Source organism: Scomber scombrus, chromosome 15, assembly GCF_963691925.1.
Source record: "Scomber scombrus chromosome 15, fScoSco1.1, whole genome shotgun sequence".
Lineage (NCBI taxonomy): Eukaryota > Metazoa > Chordata > Actinopteri > Scombriformes > Scombridae > Scomber > Scomber scombrus.
The window spans coordinates 3,023,093-3,035,383 of NC_084984.1; the positions used below are offsets into that span (position 1 = coordinate 3,023,093).

At 39.9% G+C, this 12,291-nt stretch overlaps 1 protein-coding gene across 2 annotated transcripts in view; it reads right to left on the reverse strand.

Annotated features, from left to right (window-relative positions):
- abl1 (c-abl oncogene 1, non-receptor tyrosine kinase) overlaps positions 1 to 12,291 on the reverse strand; it is a 36,192-nt gene that overhangs the window by 22,556 nt on the left and 1,345 nt on the right. The gene's annotated exons all lie outside the window — the stretch shown is intronic.

A 12,291-nucleotide genomic window follows, 5' to 3' on the forward strand; every position in this document is an offset into this window, starting at 1 on the left:
ACCAGCCAGATGTTGGTAAAATATAAAAGTGGCTGATTTACTATTGAGTGGCTTTATCTGTCAGTGGCTGGTAGATGTTCACATTTTAAAAAGTTAATTTCCCTCCCTGTCTCAGACTCGACTTGTGTTATAGCACTTTAGATAATGCTGACATGTGTCATATTTCATTTCCTAACTATCAATTATGAACCAGGCATTGCTTCCACACTTAGCTAATGCTTTTTATCAGTATGCACTGAGCAAGAATGCACCTCAGTAATTCAGACCATTACATGATTAACTGCTGCTGACATCTGCTATGAAGATTTTGACATGTGGCAAGGCAGTGAAGGCAGAAGTAGGCCATTAGCCTGTATGATAAATTAATACTCTGTCAGTTGATGTGAAAAAGTGGGAAATAAAAAGGTTTGGTAAGAAGATATTGTCTTTAAATGTGTTTGAGGACAGTTCGATTTCTGTAATATTTTAGTATCATACAAAAAACACAATCCACCCCACTCCATGCATGAGGACACGTACACACAAACAATAATTACAGTGTCTAACAATGTTAGATATGTAAGCCAGCCAACACTTGGCATGAATCCTGTCCATCCAAGTCATGGAACAAGAGTTATAACACTTTAAACCGAGCAAGCTTTCTAATTACAGAGGAGGAAAAGGGTGGGAGATGGGGGAGTGAGACAAAGCTGTGTAAATCCATGATGGTGATTCTGCGCTGCACATGGTTCATCATTTCATTGCTGTGCCTAACTCTGTAACAGCCAAGTGTACTTAGATATCAGACACTCGAGAACCAGGTACCATGGATGTGTGTGTGTGTGTGTGTGTGTGTGTGTGTGTGTGTGTGTGTGTGTGTGTGTGTGTGTGTGTGTGTGTGTGTGTGTGTGTGTGTGTGTGCGTGTGTGGCTATTTACTCAGGGCCCTCTGGAGAATGCAGCCAGAGCGTCTGAGGCGTGCAGACCAGCAGATGAGGTTAAGAGGTTTTGAGTTCCACATAATTCTCCACTCAGCACTGTCCACAGGGAAAATGGACACTTCAGAACAAAACAGTGGCTGCTCGAGTTCAAGTTTAAGAGCTCTATCATCCGCCTGTGGTGGTAATAGGTGAACATAAATAAGCAGACTTGTCTCCCAGCTTCTGGTGTGTAGAAATCACAATATGCCCAGACAGCAAAATACCATTTCCTATATTGTCATTTATATCTTGGCTTTTAAGAAGCTGTTTCCTCACTATCTTTTAAATGGAAACTGTGAGACTGACCCAGAGGTCACACAGAACACATTTTCTTGATGAGACTCATATCTGTGTATGCTGGTAAACATCTGCACAGACACTCGCTGTATCTTTCTAGTTAAATCCATCAGATTTGATGTGACTCGTTAACACTTCGCTGTCAGCTCAACTTCACAACAATCTTCAATACAGACGAGCCAGACAGACCTGCTGGCATGCAGAGCTGAGACAGAGGGAGTGAAACCCTGCCGACCTATTAAAACAGGACTGGAGGAACCATTTTATCATGATGACAGACACAAAATAGGGCAACACAAACCAGGTGACTAAGCAGAACCTTTGCTCATTTCTCCACACGATAGACGTGATGTAGGCCCAGATGAAGCTATGCAGTGCCAAAAATATGCAAACCTGCAGAGAGTGAATATGTATGTATGTTAGACCAGAGTTATAATTTCACACTTTGAAGCAAACAGACAGGCAGGTCAAATGCACATAACTGTTCATCACTTATTAGGAAAAAATGCTGTGCAAACAATCTGCATTGAAAACGTCTGTTAAAATTAAGGCAGCAAAAGAAAGAGTAACCTATGTGTGTGTTTGTCGATGAGAGAGGGTGCTAATCCAGTCTTTTTTTTTTTAGAGTTTAGCTTAACTACTCAATTTGACCCAGAGTGCTGGAATGAAAGCACATTTTTTAATGTTCCATTGTTTTATGAGAGTGCAGACAAGGAGAGCCAAACTCTTTCAGGAGGGAAAGAGAATGCAGCAAAGAAAAGGGTGCATGTATACGTATGAGCGGGAGGGTTGCCGTTCCACAGCGATTAGAAAAGACGGTTTGTACGGCAGCCTCTAACATTATTTTAGGTCTAATTTATGAATTCAGCTGCATGATAAGACAACACTGTGCTAGACACAATTCAGTAAACAGAGCAGAGAAAGACAGTAAATGCACAGCCTGCTTTCACAGACTATAAACCTTAAACGTCTTGGATACGTTATCTAGATGCCTGGGAAGAGACCCCATTTGTCTGTGTGCCCATTGGAGGTAAAAACAGAAACAGATACATAGCAGAGAAAACTATGGCTATGAGACTCTCAGGCTGCCGCAGTGGAGCTGCTCGGGCTCTTCTTTGTGTCTAAGTGGATCCAGATGCAGCAAGCATAGCAGGCCCCCTCATATAGCGCTACGAAGAGGAGCTTAAAACAACACAAAGGGACAGGAGACCATATCAGTGCTGTATGGACCGGACTGTTGAGAGGAAAAAAACAAACAAACCATGTGATAATATAACTGGAAATATGATGCTTAGGTGGACAGAATTTTGAAATTTAATAATGTAATAAATATTTAAAACAGAACATAAAGCTCTAAGCATGAGAGAAAAAGAAACTGATATTGTTCTGAGTAAGATGAAGGAACACCAACATTACATTAAGGTATTCTTAGGCAAATAACTCAAATGTCAAATCATGACTCCGTGGGCTTCAATACCTCAATCTGCAAAAGAAACAGATGATCTCTGAACATGAAGGACCCACACACACTTTGTGCAATTTTTACTACAAGACAGAGTTGGCATCCTAGGTAGCCGGTTGTCTGCAGAGAAAACAACAGCTGCGTTTGGAGCTGGTGCTGCCTGCTCGGGCATGGAGCAAGGGAACCAGGGGTGTTCTTTTTATTGTGATTGTGTGTGTGTGTGTGTGTGTGTGTGTGTGTGTGTGTGTGTGTGTGTGTGTGTGTGTGTGTGTGTGTGTGTGTGTGTGCGTGTGTATGGAGCTGGGTGGCAAAGAGCTCCCACACTGCATTCCTAACCCAACGTGAAGGCTCTCTGTATGCATTTTGAGTGCTGTACATACAATATGTATAAGTGTGTGAAAAGGAAGTGCTTGTACTGCTTGGCCTCTTATTGTTCTAACCGGTACTTAAAATGAACAATTAGTTGTAAAAATCACAAATACATACCCTGCGAAAGAATATGAGAATATCAAAATGATTCTCTCTTCAAGGCAATACAATTTGAAGTTAAGTCTCAGTCTCAAAAAATCCGAATTAGCCACATTTTCAACAGTTAGATATATCAGTAAATCATTATTTCGGGTGCAATCACAAGCCCAGATTTCATTACAGTACATATACTACTGCAGATGCTGAAGTTTGATCCAAATAACAAAAACCAAGACGAAAATCACTGACTCAACGGGATTGTTTGTACTACACCAGCATGCTTACATTTTCAATTGTTCTGTGCAAAACACTGCGTAACTTATGTATATGGAAAAAGCTTTGGTTTGCGCCTTTGTGATGTTTTTTCTTCCTTTTGTTTGCATTTGGAAGTTTCTTTTTCCTTCAAACTTTATAACTAGCTCAATCTTTCTCAATCATTTCTCTGTTTTAGCAGTTTAAAATCATATTTTGACAATGAAAGTTACAGATTACTCAATTTTCAAGTCTGAAATCAGTCCAGAAAATGATGAAATGTTATTAAAAAACACTTACTGTGGCCTATCCACTGACAATAAAGCTTAGTGTTTGCATCATTCAAAGTATTTTTGGACTGCATAATAAAATGCAGCTTAAATACAAACACTGGGTAGCAAAATATCCACCATCCACCTTTGCCCTGAGTGACAGAAATACTGTAGAAGCAGATACCATTTAGCCATTAAGAAAGAGATAACACACCAACGTAACCATGTCAGCTTATATTGTGATTTGTCATTTTTGTGTGCTCCATTGTTGTCTGCTGATTTTCATTACTTTTGATTTTTTGTTCCCTTTGTTTTTGTCTTTCATGTCAATAAAAAATGTTCTAAGCGATGCAAAATCCACTTATTAGAAATGAGAGCATGAGAGCAAGACAAAGAAAAAAAAAAAGAAGAGAGAAACGATGACAAAGAGATGAGAAAGACAAAACGAGGCAGAGGGGAGAAAAAGAAAGAGAGGAGGTAGGGAGGGAGGGGGGATTGCACCAGTTATTTCAGAGAGGAATGCACAAGAGGTCACATTCTTCACTCCACTGCTGTGGCTTGCCCTGTGTTTAACTCCCTCTCTCTCTCCCTCTCTCTCCCTCTCTCTCTCTCTCTCTCTCTGCAAAATACGGAAGACAATATTACTCAACACACGCTTGGTGCAACAGATGATACACAAACATATGTGATTCACTATAAAACAAAGTGGGCGGGCTCAAGAGGGAAGGGGATGAAGAGGCTTTGGCCAGGAATCTGTTCATGACACAATGATGCTGATCAGATAACACAACACTACGTTTCCCATACATAGGCTCTACTCGGGCAGCCCACCCAGGTAGATTAAAACCCGCCCAGGTAGATAAGATCCGTATTCACATCAACGCAGATTTGTCCTGTTGTCTTTGAATTTAGTGGTGGAAAAGTGGAGGTAAAGGAAACTAATGGTGTCTGTTTCCACAATAAATTTTAGTGTTTGTTGTTTCTTTCTGCTTTAGAACATAACAATCAGAAATGAATGTTTTATTTCTCTTATTTTATGGGCTTTGTTCTCGCTACCGCTGCTTCTTCTCCTCACTCGACCACCGCCACGCCGTCTCTCTCCCTCTCTTTCACTCAGTCACACTTGAGTCGGGGTGCCATAAACAGTCTGTCTAACCTTGTTTTAACGTGATCAAACAATCCTTGTTTTGTGAATGAGGCAGTACACAAGCTAAAACAGCAATGATGTGTGTTTGACCACCCTCAAAGTTCCTGTACTTTTGGAAAGTACCAACCCACTGAGCAGGGGCTTTTTGGGGGGTAAAACAATCTTCCTGGAATTTAATTTAGGTCAAGAAGAAGGTCTTACCCAGGTCAAAAAAACTGAGTTTCTCAACAGGTTCTTAATCCCTGGGGACAGTTCCTGTGGTCCAAACACAGCTACAGTCGGACTCACTTTCAAAACATCTGACCAGAGTCTTCAGGTTTCAAGTAATCAGCATTTACCACAAACTAGTCAGCACCTTAACATCTCTGTTCGTACTCTAAAGACAGAAAACTCCTGACATTGTTGTGGTGTATGACATTATCATGACATCACATGTGACAGCTGGGGAACGCTACAATACACATGTGAAACAGCAACGACCCCGAACAAGAAGCTGAATGAACACTAGAAACTGAACTATCTAAACAAACTCCATCTACCAATGAAAGCCACAAAATATGGGTGAAAGCTCTAAAGAAATTTCCCAAAAAGAGGACTTTGAGTGTTTTTTGTTTGTTTGTTTTTTCCTAGTTTATTAATAAACCTGCCCATGACATGCCGTACCACCCACCACAATTAAATTCTCAACCTGTGGGAAACACTGAAAGGCCTTTTTTCCATTCACACCATTTTTATATGTCATAGTGGAAAAAGCAGAGGTGTAATAACACTAAACAATAATGAAGAACTATTTCTCATCACTGTTATTGTACGCAGGGCATCTGTCCATCCCAGTCTTATCCTACAATGTCCTCAACCTAACTTGTTCATAAATCTACTCCTGTGCAGAAAGAATAGATCAATCTGGTTTAATCTCATACGACTTAACTTCTTCAAATTGTTGAAAAGATATATGGTCTGTGTCTGTCAGAAATGCTTTGTCATGTGTGTATTTGTAGGAAAACTATGTTGAATTGATCATTCACATTTTGTCCAATTGCCATATCATTTCCAGCATGTAAATGCCATAAGTGTTTTGAATTCAGGTCCTCGTTTACACAAGTTAAAAAGTGGGAACTTCCGAAACAACCTTGATTTATACACACACCTGTTCTGTCTAGTCATCAGCCAGCATGGTAATAAAGTGGACTCCTTTCCAGGTGGTCAAGGCTTGATGAGAGGGGAAAACACTTACTAATCAGCAATGTGTCGTCCGGCAAGGGCCAAATGTGCCTCACACACACACACAAGCACGCACACACACACATAGACACACACAAGCATACACAGACACATGCTATCTGACACATAACCAGGAACCAAGAAATAGTAAACAGATTAGATAAGGAAGGAGTCCTTTGACTTGAGAGCACAGTGTCTGTCTGTCTGTCTGTCTGTCTGTCTGTGTCTCTGTGTGTGTGTGTGTGTGTGTGTGTCTCTGTGTGTGTATGGTATGTGTGTGTGTGTGTGTGTGTGTGTGTGTATTATTGTGGAGACATGGCCAACCACAGTGAGGGACAAGTCACCGGGGAGCAGCCACCTAACAGCTGGCCTGAATGAGCATTACTATGAGGCGCCTGCTGCATGGGTACGTGCGTGGGTGTGTACACACACACAAACACACACACACCCCCACACTACCCTCCTCCTCCTTCAATCTTCAGGACGCACAGGGATCATGGGAGGAGATTTGGTGTCTAGACTGTATAGATTCCACGAGGTCCAGCCAAGAAAGAGCGAGTTACAGACTAAGAGAGAAACGGATTTACTTACTGCATACACATTGAATGCAGCTGCTGCAGGAAACACACACACACACACACACACACACACACACACACACACACACACACACACACACACACACACACACACACACACACACACACACACACACACACACACACACACACACACACACACACACACACACACACACACACACACACACACACACACACACACACAGGGGGCTAGAGGGGGGGTCAGACCGTCTACCCTATTTCCCAAACACAACACTCATTAGAAGTTCAACTACATGATTACCATCACTAGCAGATCATGAAACATCGACCAGCAACTGATTTATAAACTAGATGCTAAGATGACAGTAGATATCTCTGTCATGACTATAATTATCAAATATATATTTAATATCTTTGACTTTACATGACTGAAAACATATTTACGTTATGCTGCTGGAACCCTGCTATGTCCCACAGTCTTATAAGTTAGCGGTTACGACCATCAGATAACAGATAACCCAGTCATGACTGTCTAATCTCAGTTCTAGATATTAACATCAGCTGTTCTTCCTGGAAGCCATGACGTCATCAAAGCTTACTGTAACACTTTTACAGCACATACGAAAAACACTGTTCATGCATCTACAAGCAAAACGCTGAAGACATTTATTCTAATTTAATTGCTCATGACATACTTGTATCAAGCTCTGTTAAATATCTGCCATCAGATATCATACACCATTTGCAAAACAGTTTTTATATTACGTCCTCGACCTATTTACGGTTTTTCCTTTTACATCATCCACAATCTTATAAGTCATCTGATCTATTTATTTACCCATAGATGAGTGTGATTTTGCCCCCAAAAGCCAACATCACTGAATTGAAACACTGGTAAGCAAATAAAAGACAATGGGGTGTCATCTTCCTTCATCCCCACATTGTAATGTTCCTTGAACATACTTGAAGTTTTGCCAGAGGAGCCTGCAGGCATGAGCCAGAGAAACATTGTGGGGTGAAGCTTATGAGTAAGAAGAAAAGCCCTGTTGTGCCCAAACTGAAACCCATCCAAGCAAGAAGCAACAAGACAGAGTTCCCCTACATTTTCTGTAACCCTACTCGTCTGGCCGATGACCGTAAGTTGGCACAGTTCTCTTTTTTGTTGTCTACAAGTCAAAGTTGGCTACGGTTTAAAATTTGAGACAACAACGGGCAATCAGTGGCCAGTCACATGTCAAAACCGCCATCTGTTAAACCCTTACACTGTACAGCTGTTGCTGTTTTCCAGTAGTTTTTGGGGGGATTTACAGCTAATAGGTTAAGCTTCATACAAAAGGTGCATTTTCATGAACAAGATGATTGAATAAACAGAGCACAGAGAAGAAATTTGCTGTCTTGTAATGATGTAATGTATGAGAGGTCAGAGCCCTGCTGCATGGTTTCCATTAAAAGTTAAATTACTGAAATTTGTCTGGAATACATGTGCTTTGGAGAGATATAGTTAATAAATAATAAATGCACCACCATCAGGGCCTATGATGTGAAGGTTTGCTCTTGATGAAGTCATTCTGTGTCATATCATCCAGACTCATTAAGAGCTAGATTCTGCACACTGAGCTAAATAGCACTGAGACCCTACGGCATTTGTACATGTCAGTGTATTTGTTTATTTAAAAATAATATAACTAAGGCCAAATCCATGCTACAGATCAGAACTTCATAGGAAATATACATGGCTAAACAGAATAAACACACACTAGTAACAGAATAAACAAACACCATTACTGTGCTACTATAATAAATAATAATGGTACTCATGCACCAGCGGAATTGAAACAGAAGGAAATGCTTTGAAGGTAACAACCTGTCACCAAACTGCTATCATGATCAATAAGAGAAATTATACATATACTATGTAATAGAAAGCGGTTTATCACAACACATAACCTATGTCAAAATATTGTTTTGAATGAAAATGGCATCTCAGTACAACTGCAATGTACAAAACAGCCACCAGGGGGCAAAATGCCTACTTGGTCATTTCTGTACTCACCTTTGTATGGAGTAAAGGAAAACTCCATACCAAGGTGAGTACAGAAATGACCAAGTTAATTCTAACAGACAATATGGTTGAGAGCCTTTTAAGAAATAAATAAATAAATAAATAAATGAGTTCCTCTTTCTTTTGAACCCTCCAACCTCCAAATCCCGCTCTGCTTTCCTATTTCCTCTGTCAGCCCTTTTCATGGACGGGCAGGAAGACAAATGAAAAGCATCATTCCTTCATTAAGCACTTTTACACAGCAGTTCCGCTTCCTGCAGTCCTCTCAAAAAATGTTCCAGACTTGTCACATATTGTCGGCCCATGTAGTTAACACAACAGCAGATTTAAAAAAAATTCTGGTAGGAAGACTGGAAGCATATTTTTGACGGAAATACAAAAAAAGTGTTGCTTCACTGGGTCTAGTAACAATGGTCACCTTAACACTCTTTGGATAAAACAATGCTTAATATGCTTACACAATCGTCATTTTAATTCAGTTAAATTACTTTTAAAAAACTGTGTAAACTGTTAAACTGATGCCAATTTTTTGTAGCTATTATTAATCCAGGATGTATTTCTGTATCCACAAATGAGCATTATGCACAAGACAAAATTAGACTATGAAGAAGAGATTAAGTACACTTATCTGTGCTCAGACCTGCTTTTTTAAACAGGCCTGGTAACCTACTGCAGCTTGTAATCTAGTCCGTGATTCATCGAGTTCCAGTGTCATCTTTAAAGCATACTTAGTTATCTGAACCCCACACTGAGAAAAAAAAAAGAAGCTGTTAATACAGCGTGTGAGCTATGGTTCCAGAAATTCACAACCCTGCACAATCTGTGCTAGCTAGCCAGTGAGATCATACCTCCCCACTGTACAGCACACAGAAGTGCCAAGAACAGAGACAGGTCTTTGCTTGCCCTTCACTGCCTCTGTCAGTCTCCCAGGCAGCTGCATGCAAAGATCTGAACCTGCCTGTTGAGAAGCAGCGTGGTGCTGGCTAGGCTCGAGTTAACTAGCTGAGGCTCACCAGGTAGAAAAAAAAAAAACATGGATGTAAAATCATGTGTTGATATTGCCCTCCTTTTGCACTATGACTCACATCCCCTCTCATAGCCTAACCTGCTCATCACAGGAGGAAAGCGGGCAGAGAGGGAAAACAAATACGCCCCGTGTCACTGACCCTTTGCCAAATTCGATCCGTTTACTGGCAAAAGCTTTCATTCTGTTTTTCTGACCTTCCCTGTCCTGTCCCCCCTCTGTGTTATGCAAGACTTTAGAGTCAGTGGAAAGTATTCCCTGCCAAGGCAATCACAGCCCCACAGACACATTTGGTAAACTTATCAGTTAGCTGGATGCATGGCATGCATCCGGTTCAATGGCACGTGATCATTTTACAAAGCTACAACAGTTCAGCTTTATCTCTCTTTTATCCTGCATTGATATACGACTTGTTTACCTCATTGATACTTTCCACTGATGTGCTGAAATGCTACAATTTACCTCTAAAATGTTCATTGTCCTTGCACCCACACTGAGTACTAGCTACACTACTAACCATTCAAGTTGGGACAATTACGATAAAACTTTTACGTACATAAATGCACAAAAAACCCCATTTCAATTGACTTATATATTGATTTATGGAAGATAATAAACCTCCCTGTGCCTTGTTATATTATTTGTTTTGTTATTCTTGGCAATAAATGAAACCACAGACCACCACAAAAGCATTTTAATGAGCCAAAACAAGTAAATAAACCACTGACTATAAAAAAAACAATAAAAACAAAGGGGTGAAGTAACTGATGATGTCACCGCTGGTTTTCTATGTCTTGTGTCTAAAGCCATGAGAAATTCTGATGGGACGTTAGAAACAACAAGACGAGTAGAGGAACAAGAACAAGACAAACTGCTCTATATTGCTAAAAGATACATGATCACTGCCCACACGAGGACAAACATCACCATGTATCAGTCTACGATGTGATATGATGCATACTGGGTAATTTTTTTTTCACAAAGCAAGGTGAGGCTCTGTCCCATCAACATGCCAGCCTTCCTCAGAGGCAACTGAGAACAGGTATAATGAGCTCATTCAGACATTAAGCTGCAAATATTTTTTTTAATTAATAATTTGAGTCCATTTTCATGCATTTCAGCTGTGACGATAGTAGTAACCAGTATATTTAAGCCGTTTGTTGGACTACACAAGTACTTCTAAGATGTGCTCTGGAAACGTGATGGGCATTTTTCACTATTGGTTTATTGAGAAAATATCCTGCAGATTTAGTTACAGTCTGTTATATTCTGCAACCTCTGCTCTGTAGAACACACTTGGGAGGAGGCACTGTTGAGCTGTGCCACTCACCAAAACACTCCTTTATATCATGTATGTGAACGTATTCTTTAATGATTGTTGTTCCCACGTCTTCTCCATTCATTCCTCAGTTAAGGCAAGCTTATTAAAAAGCAGTGTGCTCTATGCTTTAAGTTGTCTCTCAGCATCCTCTGTCCATATCATTATCATACTGGCCACAAGGTTCATAATCTCCCATGAGACTCCTGTGACTCTGTCTGAACACCTGATTATGTAATCTGACTAAGCTGTGAGATGTCCATACATGTCTGCCTTCTGGAGATTTGCACTGTAATGTAACATTAGTCATTTTATTTATGAATACTTCACATCTCTTGTTAAATAGAGTCAGAGAAAATCTGACAGTACACTAGATGTTACACTCTGTTATGGATTAAAAAAAAAAAAAAGTATGAATGTTGTATTGCAAGTTTAATGTTTTTTTAAATCACTTACAAATTTATAATATGAATCTTCAGGTACACAACATTCTGAATGTTTGAACTACTGCATTAGATATGCTTGTTTTTATTATTCTAACATTGAGTTGTTGTAAATCCTTATACGTCATTGACCCATATGTTTACATAATAATTCATTAAATGTGACAATGGTGAAAGATTGAAGATCATTTCATCACGTCAGGTGTTAATGCTACACAATTCCAGATAGTAGTTATTTCTGTCACCATTTACTGTGATAACCTGTCAGCTACTATCTGTCAGCAGCAGACGATCATTTTAACAGCATACTTTTGAAAAATCACAGGCTTTTCCAGAGATATACATTTGGTGTTTAGTTACTTGCAGCAGTCACTCAGTCCGTCCAAAACATTTCAACAGTCACAGCGGATAAACCAGTAAATAAATAACAACAACAACAACAACAAAATACTGCGATAGAGACTGTACAATCCTCACTGATTAGTAATCAGTTTGTTATACTGATTATACGCCTCAGGAACTCTCTCCCACCAGATATTCACACTTCTGACTCTGTTTCCACCTTTAAATCCTGCCTGAAAACGCTCCTATTCAGAGTGGCATACTCTGTCTCACACTAACTATGCATCACGTTCTTGTTTATTTATTGTACTGATGCACTTTATAGTCACAATCATATTTATTATTTATCTTTGCACTAAATGTTACCTGATTTATATTGTTTGATGTACTGTTGTTGTGTTTTATGTGCCTTGTAAGGTGTCCTTGAGTGCTTTGAAAGGCGCCTTTAAATAAAATGCATTA